Genomic DNA, 13,376 nt, shown 5'->3' with positions numbered 1-13,376 from the left:
CTATTTACATCCACCTCATGTAGGCTTTTATGGCTTTTTTAGTTTTTACAATATCAAAATATGTTTTCTTTCTCTTAATCATTAAAGGTTTTAAGGCATACTTCAATAATATATATATATATATTATTGGTTGCATAGTTATAGGATTGGCCACAATTTTGCTAAAACATGGATCATGACGGATGATGAACAAGATGTCGTAACATCTTGATTACTGATACAACAGAGTTTGAACTTACAGTGAAGACAAATGTTCTAACAGATGTTATGACATTCTGAATCAGAACATTAGTACATGATGTTTTAAATCTTGACTGATTTGATTTGATTTTGTGATATTTCTTTCAAATATATCTCATAATATTCGCATGTCAAGAAGATTTAATCTGGAACTATAGAATCAAATCAAGACATAATTATAGTTTCTAAACTTGGATGATTGAAAAATTTAGGAAACTTGAAGATTTGTTCTAAGATTAAAAAGATCTCTCTGCAGATTTACTACAGCTCTCAGCTTATGGATCAAGTAACATTTGGAAAAAGGTTATGAAACCCATGGACTGGTGAAAAGTATTTAAAGAGAACCTTAGACTTAATAAATACAAATTTCACAATTGTAAAAATTAGGGGAAGTCTTGGGTCTGAAGTTTTGAGAGTCTTTTGTGTGTGTGCAAGTCACCCACGTATCTTTTAATATTGTGTGATAGACTGTTTGTTACTTGACAGTTTATCAAGTTGTTGTTCTCACTCTTTAAACTTTTAAGCATAAAGTTGAGTATTGTTATTGATTGGAGCTTTTAAGCAAAATTAAGTTGTTGTTCTTAGTTAAAGCATTGAAGCAATACAAATTGTATTGTATTGGAAGTGTAATCTTCTTTTGTCACTAGTCTATGATTACTTTTATCACTAGGATTGTGACTTGTGTTGAGACAGTAACTGTGACTGGGACTATTTGTTATATCACTATGTTGATTGGAGGTGAGATATCGATTTCTCATTTCTAGATGTTGATTTCTAGGTAGAAGTTGCACTGGGTAGGGACTAGACGAGAAGTTGTAAACTGGGACTGTTTAGGATTTGAACTAATACTGCTAATAGTAGATTTCCTTCCTAACTTGGTATCTCCCATATTAGGTGTTGTTGCACTAAACTGGGTTAACAATTTCTTGTGTTATTTAACATTCTGAATTTATTCCTACATGTTTTTTCTGTTTGGTAAATATGTGTTTTGTCATCATATGATGTCAAGACATCTATCCTGACATTGTGGTTTGTGTTAAGACATTGGTTTTAACTTGTGTTTGAGTGATGAGTGATCATTCTATAATTTGTGTCTGCAGAACTATAGTATGGAGTATTCAGTCTTGGTTGTTCTATCTGTTCACATGTGCTGTAACATCTGTATTAACGTCATGATCTGATGTTGGAACATCAGTATGTGGTATAAGTGCTAGAATTTCAATTGGCATAATAGAAGGCCCCGTGTGTGCTTATTGGGTGAGCTTCAGGAAATAACTTCATGGTACTGTATGTCTCTAGAATGATAACATTCTGGAAATCATTTGACAGTAGAATCTTGAAAGTTGTCAGGATGTGAGAATCCCGATGGTGTTACCAACGAAGCTGATGAGCACCTGTTCAGACTGATTTTCACAAGTATTGTTAGCAAAGATACTGGGGAATCTCTCAATTTCACTGAAAAGACACATCCAATTTTTGTTGAGAGGAAGAGAGCTCATGAGAAAAGGTTTGTCAAGATAAAGATACTCATGTCTCTACTCATATGACATAAAAGTGGATGTTGTTACCGAATCATTGATGAAGGGTTAGTTGTTAATGCTATTATGCATTTTCTATCAGGTTATGGGAAAATAGAAGATCAAGGTCGGATGTCAAGAACATTTGTTATAACATCAGCAAGATCCTTGATGATCAAGTAAAGTTGGATCTAAAAATATGTGAAGGTTTGGACTTGCTTTGGCATAATGTCATTCCTTCCTCAAGAATCAACGGAAGGGGCCTTTTATCTCCAGATTTGTTCAAGACTATGATCCTGATTTTGTTCCTCTCTAGACAGGAAAGTGAGGTTATTTTGTAAACTTCTACAATAAAGATATAACTCATGATGAGTTAGCTACATCAAGTGAAGATATATGCAAGGAGAAAAACAAAATATAATTGTTTCTCAACTACAGACTTTAAATGAAATATTGTTTCTATACTATCTTTAACCTGTAGGATGAGGTAACTCTTCCAAACTTGAAATCATTATCAAGTTTGTGAGAATAGTGAATAATTGGTTCTAGTATGTTGAGAAATTCTTCAAGATTAGAAGATGAATGGAAACCTAAAAGGGATATGGTTTGATTTTCGAGGCATTAACAAGAAAAGAAAAATTTTTGGTGACAAAAATTTGTTTCTATTCAAGGCAGAGCTGAGTCAATGATGTCAAACAACAAGTCTCAACATCCTTCCAGATATCAGTATCACCAAGCTAATGACAGGGGCTTGAACTAGAAATGTCACTTCTAGGGAAAAGATGAGCATATCAGGCCACCTTATTCTCATGATGTATGTCTATACTAAAGGTTAACCAAACAAGGGACAAAACTAAATGAAGGTTTTTCCCTTAGATTTTTTGAAAACTGGTATATCTTTTTTGACACTGACTGGTATATCTTTTTTGAAGATTGGTATATTAGGGTTAGGATTAAATGACACCAAGGTGTTGAACTTAATATTATGACACTTCTGGTATTAAAATGGATCTGTGAAGGTTTGTATGGATTCAAAAACACAATTTTAGAGGAAAATTTTCATAGAGTTTTGTTATAGTTTTTCTCCCTTTTTGATCTGAATAGTGCTTGTTTATATAATGTATGAGTTGAAAACTTTAGAGGGAGTTTTGAATTTGATTTTCAATTTTGGTGAGTTTGGGAGGCAAATTTTCAACAGCAATACGCGTGAACTTTTTGGAGTGTTTTAAGCCTTTGATAACTTTCAAATGGATGGTTGAGATGATCATGAGTTTGTAGTGAAACTTGAGACTTGGAGCTTTGAAACTTCTTGCTGTAAAAAATGTGAAAAATCCGTGCATGCATTGTTGGTTCCTTCTAATTGCATTTTATCTATTTTGTTAGTAGAATAAAGAGAAATGTGATAATAATAATAATAATAATAATAATATTTACTACAAAGAAAAGAAATTGTTAGTAAAGGTGAAGAAAGTTAAAAATTAAAATGTAAAATGGATATAAAGAAAAGACTTTAATTTTGATTATATTTTTAATAATAATTCAATTTTAAAAAAATCATTTTAAATTGAATTAAAATCAAAAACTTTGACTTTAATTCCACAAACTTTGACTTTTGTAACTTTGACCTTTTCGCGCATTCCATGCATCAGGATGAACATATCTTGCAATTGGCCAATGAATTTGAACTTTTGACTAACAGATGATAATAATTGAGGTTTGAGAACCGATGATTGACCAATCCTTGATTTTGTGACAAAACCATGGCTGAGGAGACTTGGCTTGATTCACTTGATTCATTTCCTGTCTTACACAACAACAAAAGAAACCAGACATATTTTTGTGATTTTTGATTTAAAGGTTAGTAAACATAAAGCATAATCTGATGAAATGCAATGATGAAAATGAGATAGAATCTTAGGGTAAAAATGGGGGTACAACAATATGCACCAAGTGTGCTTCTTATGCACCAATGTTTCCTTTTGTTAATCTAGATTGCATCAATTCTACTTTCAAGGTTATATTGCAATGGTACATAATAGAAACTTTCATTGTAAATGGATAACAGAACTTAACATTTCATTCATAAAAAACTTAACTTAAAATTACATCTTTGACTTAACATTTCATTCATAACAAACCAATTACAAACATCAACTGCAAACTACACTTGAAATGGATCACATAACAACTATACTAACTTAACCACAACTGCAAACACCGTCCATGAAAGACCAATTACAAACATCAACCAAAAATTTTTCTCTTTTCTATTACAATCTTTCTCTTGAGTTTTTCTAACTTGTTAAGCCTTCTTACTCTGCAATCAATCTCATTAACAATCTCTTTCGCAAATTCTTTCAAATAAGCCTTGTTCATTTCACATAGGGGACATCTGGACGAATTATTTTTGTTCACTTCAAGCTCACTGACGAAGTCGTTCCACAGGAACATATCGCAATCATTCTTCAATTTAAGTGTACTATGATTAACACATAAACTGAAAATGTAAGTTCAAAATGACTACATGATTATAAATACTCACCATGGAATTCCTACATTTCCAGAATTTTCTACTTGGGTTTTCAACTGACTTGGTGACCCACATCTTCATGGTTGAGTTGCACCCGCATATTGGTAGACCCTTTCCAACATTAGTTGTTGAGGAAGATTTGCTTCCACCCATCCCAGATGATGGTGGACGACGATGGACGATGATGAAGGGGATGGCGAACGAAGATGAAGGGGAGGATGGAAGCAGATGAAGGGGAGAAGAACGAAGTGAGCAGAGAGTGTGGGAATAAAAACCCTATCCTTGAAGAATAATTTGAACTAATGTCATGGTGTCGTGAATATGTGGACAAATCGTGTAAAAAAATTAAATGTCACGCGTGAAATAATTGATAAATATTCCATGCCACATGGCTATTGAGGGGTTTAAAAAAAAAACTTTACCATGAGCTAAAACCAAAACTCGCTAACATTACAGAGGAATTTATATATTTAACCCTAAACTTTATAGACATGAACTATGTAATAGTAGTTTTCAATCCAACAGTTAATTTTCTTATACGAATATACTATAAAGAGTTATCTAATGTGTTATGATATTAAATTTGACACATTTATGTCATTCGAATATATATATATATATATATATATATATATATATATATATATATATATATATATATATATATATATATATATATATATAAGGAGAGATATTCTTACTCCAAGAGTAAGTTATTATAACTTACTCCACGTCTTAGACTATTAATTCTTTTCAATCTAATGTTTCAAAATAGTAAGTAATAGTTTTCTCTCTCTACATTTAATTATTAATTTTTTTAACGATTAAATTAAAAAGAATTAATGGTCAAGATGTGAAATAAGTTATAATAATTTATGTTTAGAATAAGAATATCTCTCCTCTATATATATTATTACTAAAATTACGAAGTGGTGGATGAAAAGTGAATACTATACTTTATATTTTTAGCATTTTAAAAGTAAATATTGTGTTATATTTATGTTTTGTTGAATACTTATATCTAATGGTTTAATATTATATATAATACTTCATATATTTAGCATAGATTTAATGGAGATACACCGGCAGTTTTACACTATTAGTGAAATCATAGCCATTAATTTATTTAAGGACAAAACTTAGGTACAATTTTTTAGGTGTAGTTCTTACTATTTTTCAACGAAAATATGACAACTATACTTAAATATCATTTACATAATGAAAATAGATAAATTTGCATACATGTAAAAAAAATTATACACTTGTCATATTTTCATTTTCATTGAAAAAAATAATAAGAACTGCGTCTAAAGAATTGTACCTAAGTTTTATCCTTTATTTAAAAAAAATTTTAAATCACATATAAAATATATTTTTTTAAGGGTTGTGGTGCACTGACTGTAAAATATTTTATACTAACAGTGCACTACCTTTAAGTTGTTCTAATATTTTTAAAATAAATTTAAATTTTGAGTTAATTTTATGTTTTATGCACAGAATAACAATATTTAATAAAACGTTAGTAGAATATTAATGAATTTCATTTTGAAAGCATCATGGTTTATACTATTATATTTACTAAAAGTAGAAGTGAATGAAAGCATGCATAAATAAGATTCTGTACATAATAATTGACAGACAAGGACTCGGGAAGCATATTTGATTTGAATCTTTCGTAATGTACTTTTGTTTCATTTTTCTTCGTTTTAATTAAATCTCCAGGTTGACATGAAAGGCATTAATTAAAACAATTGTCTGTGAGTTAAGGTTGTGCGGTGTCAATAAGAGATTAGACACGAGTTGTTGTGTATCAACAGTAAACTTGTCTGGTCTGTTGATGATTGATGACCATGTAACTAAAATTTTCTGTTTTTTTTCCTTTTCACTAAGCCTACACCCACCGAGTCCAAATCATTTCCATTTCATGAGAAAATTGAGATCAACATTTGTCTAATTGAATGACACATGGTATACAATAATATTAGTGGTTAAAACTATTATTATTATTTTATGCTTAATAAATAAAATCTAATATCAATATTAGAGGGAAGAAAGCATTTCACTGAAACACTTTTGGAGCCAAAAAAATTAAGGTACGCCAATTCTTCAAATAATATTAATTAAAATCACACTAGTTAGAAACCACATCACACCATAATCATCATAATTATCTATCATTCTTGTTTATAATTTAATTCACTTCTTAATTAATAACATTTATCTTACTTTTATGCTATATCACCGTCGCGGTCTCGTGTGGTTGTGTAGACATTATGTGAGTTTGGTGCAAATGGAGAAAACATCTAGCATTTTGCCCTCCTTCTCAATTCAAGTGTAAGAACATTAGGGATTTTTATTAGAACTCAAGATAATTGAAAAATCATTCTACAAAATTATTTTTTCAAAAATGTTTCTCTGTTAATGAATATACAAAAATATATTTGAATTTATATATTTAAAACATTGAATCTATTTTTATCATCAAAAGTCCCAAATGAGCTACCAATTTAAATAGTGAAGAGAATTTAATTGATCATGCACCACATTTGGAAATGGAGTTTGAATCAGAGGCACTGCCTATGAATTTTATAATGAGTATAGTAGAAGAAATAGATTTGGTATTCGTCGAGAATATGGTAATAAAAGCAAACGAGACCACTTGACAAAAATGTCAAGAGCAAAAACAAGAACCGAATGTAAAGCACGTATGGTTATTTCACTTGATAGAAAAGTTGGAAAATACAAGGTTATTGACTTTGTACTTGAACATAATCACCCTCTTCAACCACCGGGGTACGTTCATATGATTCACTCTCATCGGCGCATATCTGAGATACAAGCATCACAAATTGTGTTAGATGATGCATCAGGACTAAAACAAAATATTTTCACGAGTATGTGTCAAAGCAAGTTGGAGGAATACATAGTGTTGGTTATATAAGACAAGACCATAAGAATTACCTTTGGACTAAAAGAAATATTCATTAAGATATGGTGAAGCGGGTGCATTGTTGATGTATTTCAAAGGACAGAGAAAATCCTTCATTCTTTTATGAATTTCAAATGGATGTTGAAGAGAAAATAACAAATACATTTTGGGGTGATGCGCAGATGATAAATAATTATGGATATTTTGGTGATGTACTTTTGATACAACTTAAGATAAATAAGGATTATCGACCATTGGGAGTATTTGTTGGACTGGATAATTTTAGACAAACGGTTGTTTTTGGCGCAACATTGCTCTATGATGAAACAATTCCTTCTTTTAAATGGTTATTTGAAACTTTTCTCCAAGCTATGGGTGAAAAAATGCCTAAAACTATTTTAACATATCAAAATGCAGCAATGGCTAAGGCTATTGCTCTAGTTGTACCTCAAACATTTCATGACTATGCACTTGGCATATAAGAGAAAACGCCCTAAGGCATCCAAATCATCTATACTAAAAAAATTCACATTTTTCCTTAGATTTTGAAGCATGCATTGATCTACATGAAGAAGAAGAAGAAGAATTATTTCAGATTGCGTGCAATGCTCTACTTCTTAAGTAATGTTTTTGATAATTCTTGGCTACATTCAATTTTTCGAGTGAAGGAAAAATGGGCATGGGCGTGTGTCCGAAAAACTTTCACCACGGGTATAATATCTACTCAATTAAGGGAGAGCTTCAATGCTGATTTAAAAAATCATTTCAAGTCAGATTTAAATTTGGTTCAACTTTTCACACATTTTGAAAGAGTTGTAAATGGAAAATAAAACAATGAGTCAGAAGCCGATTATGTGTCAAGACATAAATTGCCAAGATTGAAATTGAAGACGGCTCAAATGCTTGTTCAAGCGGGAACCATTTACACTCCAAAAATATTTGAGAAATTTCAAGAGGAATATGAAGATTACCTAGACAATTGTATAAAGAATTTGGAAGACGGGTTGTATATTGTTATAAATTATGATGACAACAAGGAAAGGAAAGTAATAGGGAATTTATAGGCTCAAAAGGTTGCTTGTGATTGTCGTAAGTTTGAGACACATGGTATTTTATGTACTCATGCTTTGAGGGTTTTGGTAGTGATGAATATTAAACTTATTCCTTCGCACTATATACTCAAGAGATGGACAAGAGAAGCAAGGTCGGGAAGTAATCAAGATTGGAAAGTACGCCATATTAATTTGGACATAAAATCTCACGTCATGAAGCGATACAATAAGTTATGTCCATGAATGGTTAACCTAACAAACATGGCATCTGAATCTTATGAAATTTACACTTTTTATCCAAAGTTTATGAAAAGTCCAATAGGATAATTAATGATATGTTGGCAGAAAATCCTATGGAAGAAGAATCATTTGGAATGTATCACATAAACATATCAAATGCAAATGGTGAATTTGACAACAATGTGAACCCTGTTGCTTTTGTGGAAGCAAAAGGAATAAAAAAGAAAGAATGTTTGTGTAAGAGTAAAAAACAACTCAAATCATGGAATAAAAAATTGGCTAAAAAGAGAAAGGCAAATGTATCAAGGAAAAAGAAAACACCTCAAGAAAATTTGGTAATTATGCATAAGTTTATTCCTATATCTTAATTATAATACTTGTTACTTATACTTGATATTTATAATACAAGTTACTTCAAATATGTAGGAAAAATCAACTACAGCAAATGATAGTGAACATGCCCTTCATTCAAATCAAACTTTTACTCAATTGTTGACGGTAATTAAGTATTTCACTCATATATACAATATAATTTTTAACTATTTTTATAAAAGAATACTAAACCTTCCTAATTATTAACAACAACCACAAGACTACAATTCAATTTCTCTATCTTCAGATCATGTGATTTTAGATGAAAGCCAAAGTGGAAGTGGAAGTCATGTTGTCATGTTAGAGATGCACAACTTCTTTTAACTATTTATATATAACTATGGTGAATATATTTTTCTAAGGATGAATTTTGTTAAAGAAGAATACTCATGAAAAGGAAGACCTTATGGTGATAGTCTCTCTTTTCGCAGAAAAGTTGGAACTGCATTTTGTGTAGATTTTGTGTAAAGGAAGACTTGTGTATATGATTTATAGCAGAGTTGCCTTTTGTACTGAGTATGAGTAGTTGGAACTGCATTTTGTAGATTTTGACAAATTTTTATAGCAGGGTTGCCTTTTGTATTAAGTAGGAGTAATTGCCTTCTTTCACCAGCATGTATTATACTTAAATTAATTTGGTACATAATAATATTGTCTTTTTTGACTAAGTTGCTATTAATTTGGTACATCTTATACCAGTATTTTCTTTTGGACTATATTAGTGGAACTAATTTAACTTTGTGGTAGTTTATAAGTGTAGTTAACTTTGTAGCATGAATTAGTGTATTATGCTTTAGTAGTTAACTTTAGACTAAGTTGTTGGAACTAGTTTAACTTTCTAGTTAACTTTTATAAAAAATCAATGATAAATTTGAAATCAAACAATTAAATATCATAATCATTTTATTAAAGCAAGCTCACATAAACCAACAACTATCATTCAGGCACATCAAGTCTGCTCCAATGTAGAATTCCAATTAAAAGATACACAGATGAAATTAATAGATATACAGATCAGCGATATTTACTAGTACCGCAACGCTGCCAAAAAGATTAAAGCCACCAAAACCAGATGAGCAACATTCGAACCAGAACCATAAGCACCCAAAGCTAAATAAAATTTGATAAAGACACTTCCAGATACATAGAGTGACGATTCGGCAGGAAGATCTGAAACAATAATGTGTAGCTATGACAGGTCCGGAAGAACCGACAATTTGTAAGTTGTAATCTCCACACCACTGAATCAGCCAAGACAAAGTTTCAAGCTGAAAATAATAAATGCAGCCTCCAGCGAGAGAAAAAGAAAGTTTCAAGTACGATTAGCTTCACTCCAACAACGTAAATACTAAGAGGTTGAAGTCTGATACATAAACCACGCCCAAGAATGGTGAATCGATCCACAATCGGCTTTGATTTTGGTTGAGAAAGGCCTTGGACCATGGTTGGAAGGGTCATTGTAGGAAGGACGTTGAATTATGTGATCCAAATTACTATAGACATTTGGGCTTGATGATGGAGTTGGTGTTTGTTCTTAGGTTGAGTTTGCTGGGAAACAAAATTAGGGATTTAGTGAGACATTTTTACACAAGTAGTCTCATTGAAATAGAAAGGTTGGATTTTAGTGTAATTACTTTCTGAATAAATAATATTAGTCATTGATATTATTTTATTCCCCATGTCATTCAATTAGACAAAGAAATGTTGATCCCCCTTTCTTTAGGAAATGGAGAAGATATGGACTCACACGAACCCCTTCTATTCTCTCCCTACTTTCACATATGTTTTCTCTTTGAAGTTTTCATGCAAGGTTCTCTGTAATAAGTTCACCGACAGCAAGCGCTGGTCCTATTAAGTACAGTGGCATATCTAGTTTTAATTTTCCTCTTGACAAAGTGTTTATTTTCGGATGAGTCCTTGTTGGGGATAAGTTTTGTCATTCTTTCTGATGACTCTTTTAGGTTTTTTGGTGTTTGGTTCTGAAGACACTTCTGGTGACCAGTTCGACGTTGCTTATATGTCTTGTTGCATAGCTTTGATTTGTTTTTGGTGGTTTTGCTTCAAATTAGATTGTTGTTCTCACGCTACAACTCGTCAGTGTTGGTGGTGGATTCTTGACTTTGACCCATAGTTCTTTGTGGATCTGCTGAGACCTGGAGTTTTCAAGATAATTGGATTCTTGGAACTATACTGCTTGTTTTGTGGTGATTAATGCCTCATCATCGATGCGATATTGTGTTATTGTCATATTGGATGTCTTTGAACTATCTCGTTGGGGTTTGTATTAGGTAGGTAGTCTTGAAAGAGTAGTTAATCATAAGGGTAGTTGTATGTTTATTTGTCCGTGTTAGCGGTTGATACTTTCACCATTTTTTAAAAGATGAGTTTGATTATTAAAGCTCGTCTCTAATTCGTTTAGAATGCTTGTGGATTTTTACACACGTTTCTTTTGTGTGTATCTATCTTCTTCACACTGTGTTCTTTACGAGATTTATATCCAATTTGTTTTTTATAATATTTTTTTCATTGTTATATTTTACATTTAGGGTTGATATGAGGTTGTTGCGTCTGGTTTATGACCCCTAATTTTTTGTACTTTATTTTTTATTTATTAAAAAAACTAAAATACAATACTTTTAAAGATTATGGTAACAATGTCTGGTAGTGCTTTTATTGGCTGATTGGCATCTATGTTTGGCTAAAACATAATAGCATTAAAAAAAATATAATTGTGAATCTTGAAAATATAAAATAAACAAAACAGGTACAAGCAAGATGTTATATGGAATGTCATGAAATCAACTCATGACACCGCGCCTGCAGAACTGGAAGGAAGATTCAGTTTGTACTCAATAGATACAGGATATTCGAAGAATATTTTGTAATCCTATATGGCGCAAATGTAAAGGTCAAAAAATATTTGAAGAATCAGATAAGAAGATTGAAGATTCATGAAGAATCAGATCAGAAGATTGAAGATTCAACAGTTTCTAATTTAGGAGATAAATTAGGAAACTCATGATTAAAAGACCTTATTTGTAGCAAAATATTTCTGCATATTTGTAACAGCAAGGAGTGCTGTGATTTGTAAGCCCAAGTCCAATTAGGATCAGTTTATAAATAGGAATCTTTGTAACCTAGTTTTAGATAGAAAACCTTGTTTAGAAACGATGTAGTCATTAAGGTTTCTATAGGTAGACCACCCAGGTTGTGGGATGGCTGCCATGTCCTTCTCGAAACCGGTAGGTAAGAGAAGTGATTGTCCTCACTTGAAACCTGTAGGTAAGAGTTGAGTATTGTATTCTTGATCGAAGCTGTGAAGCAATATCAAGTTATTGTTCATTGTTAATTGTGTAAATAGTTGTTGCAGGGTTGTAACAGTTAGGTATCACTAGGGAGTGAGCAGAGGTTTTCTTGTCTTGGATTGAGTTTTGAGATAAAGATTGCATTGGTTAATGACTAGGTAAACCAGAGGTTGTTTATCTATAAACCAGAGGTTGTTTACATAAAATAGTACTACTGATAGTGAAATCTTCTTCCTGGCTTGGTAGCCCCCAGAGTAGGTAGTTAGACCGAACTATGTTAACAACTAACTGTGTTATTTATCTTCTGCATTGTTTGTTCAGTTATGAATGTTATGACATCATTTATAACATCAGGTTCAGAAGTTTTAGTTGTTCCTGAACAGAACCATATAAATGTTACAATCTGGTTATATTTATTGAACATGTGTGATCCCATGTCTCATTGACTTCGGTTTAGGAGTAATTAATAAATGAGGGATCTTTCTATTATGCCTCTGCTACATTAATAACAGATCAGATGTCTTGACATCGTGAATGACATCTGAGTCTGTCATAATGGAATTTCAATTGGTATCAGAGCAGGCATCCTGTCTGTTTCTGGATGAGATCCATGAGGGATAAATTCTGGTTGTGGTAAAGGTAGAAGATTGTTTGAACAAAGAATGTTCATATCGTATGGTCCCTTGAAGTGGAGGATGGACCTATATGATTAGACCAACCTGACCTAAGAGCTGTAATGCTGGAACACGGAGTGCTAAATCCAAAGACTTCATGCGGGAGTGAAAAACTTGAATTTCAGAACTAATTCAACCAGTATCTATGGACAGAGAAGAATTGCATCAAAACCTTCATGCGGGAGTGAAGATATTGATAAGGTAACCTCTGTATTTATGTGAGTTTAACAGGTCAGGATTTTGGTTAGGTCTAGTTTGTTGCTTGATGCAGAAGCAAGCATTGTGCAAGATTGAGCATCGATGAATCTGTAGTTGTCATGCTTACAACTAACACTTAAAGTAAGCATTGTGTGAATTCTATTGAGATATGACTATTTTCCGCTGCATAGTCTTTGAGAAACCCTAGGGTTATGAAGGTTCAATAGAATGTATGGCAGAAATTGACAGCTATAATTAAAGTGTCAAAGATACTTGAGTAATCTCTCAAGTCCACTCATAATGACATGTTTATTAGAGC

The 13,376-nt window shown here is 31.9% G+C and overlaps 1 pseudogene; it reads left to right on the top strand.

Moving 5' to 3' along the window:
* The first annotated feature begins 890 nt into the window (after positions 1 to 890).
* Positions 891 to 13,153, top strand: LOC131619427 (protein FAR1-RELATED SEQUENCE 5-like; annotated as a pseudogene).
* Positions 13,154 to 13,376: the final 223 nt, after the last annotated feature.

Source organism: Vicia villosa, linkage group LG7 (assembly GCF_029867415.1).
Source record: "Vicia villosa cultivar HV-30 ecotype Madison, WI linkage group LG7, Vvil1.0, whole genome shotgun sequence".
NCBI lineage: Eukaryota > Viridiplantae > Streptophyta > Magnoliopsida > Fabales > Fabaceae > Vicia > Vicia villosa.
This window is presented reverse-complemented; position numbering and strand designations above follow the sequence as displayed.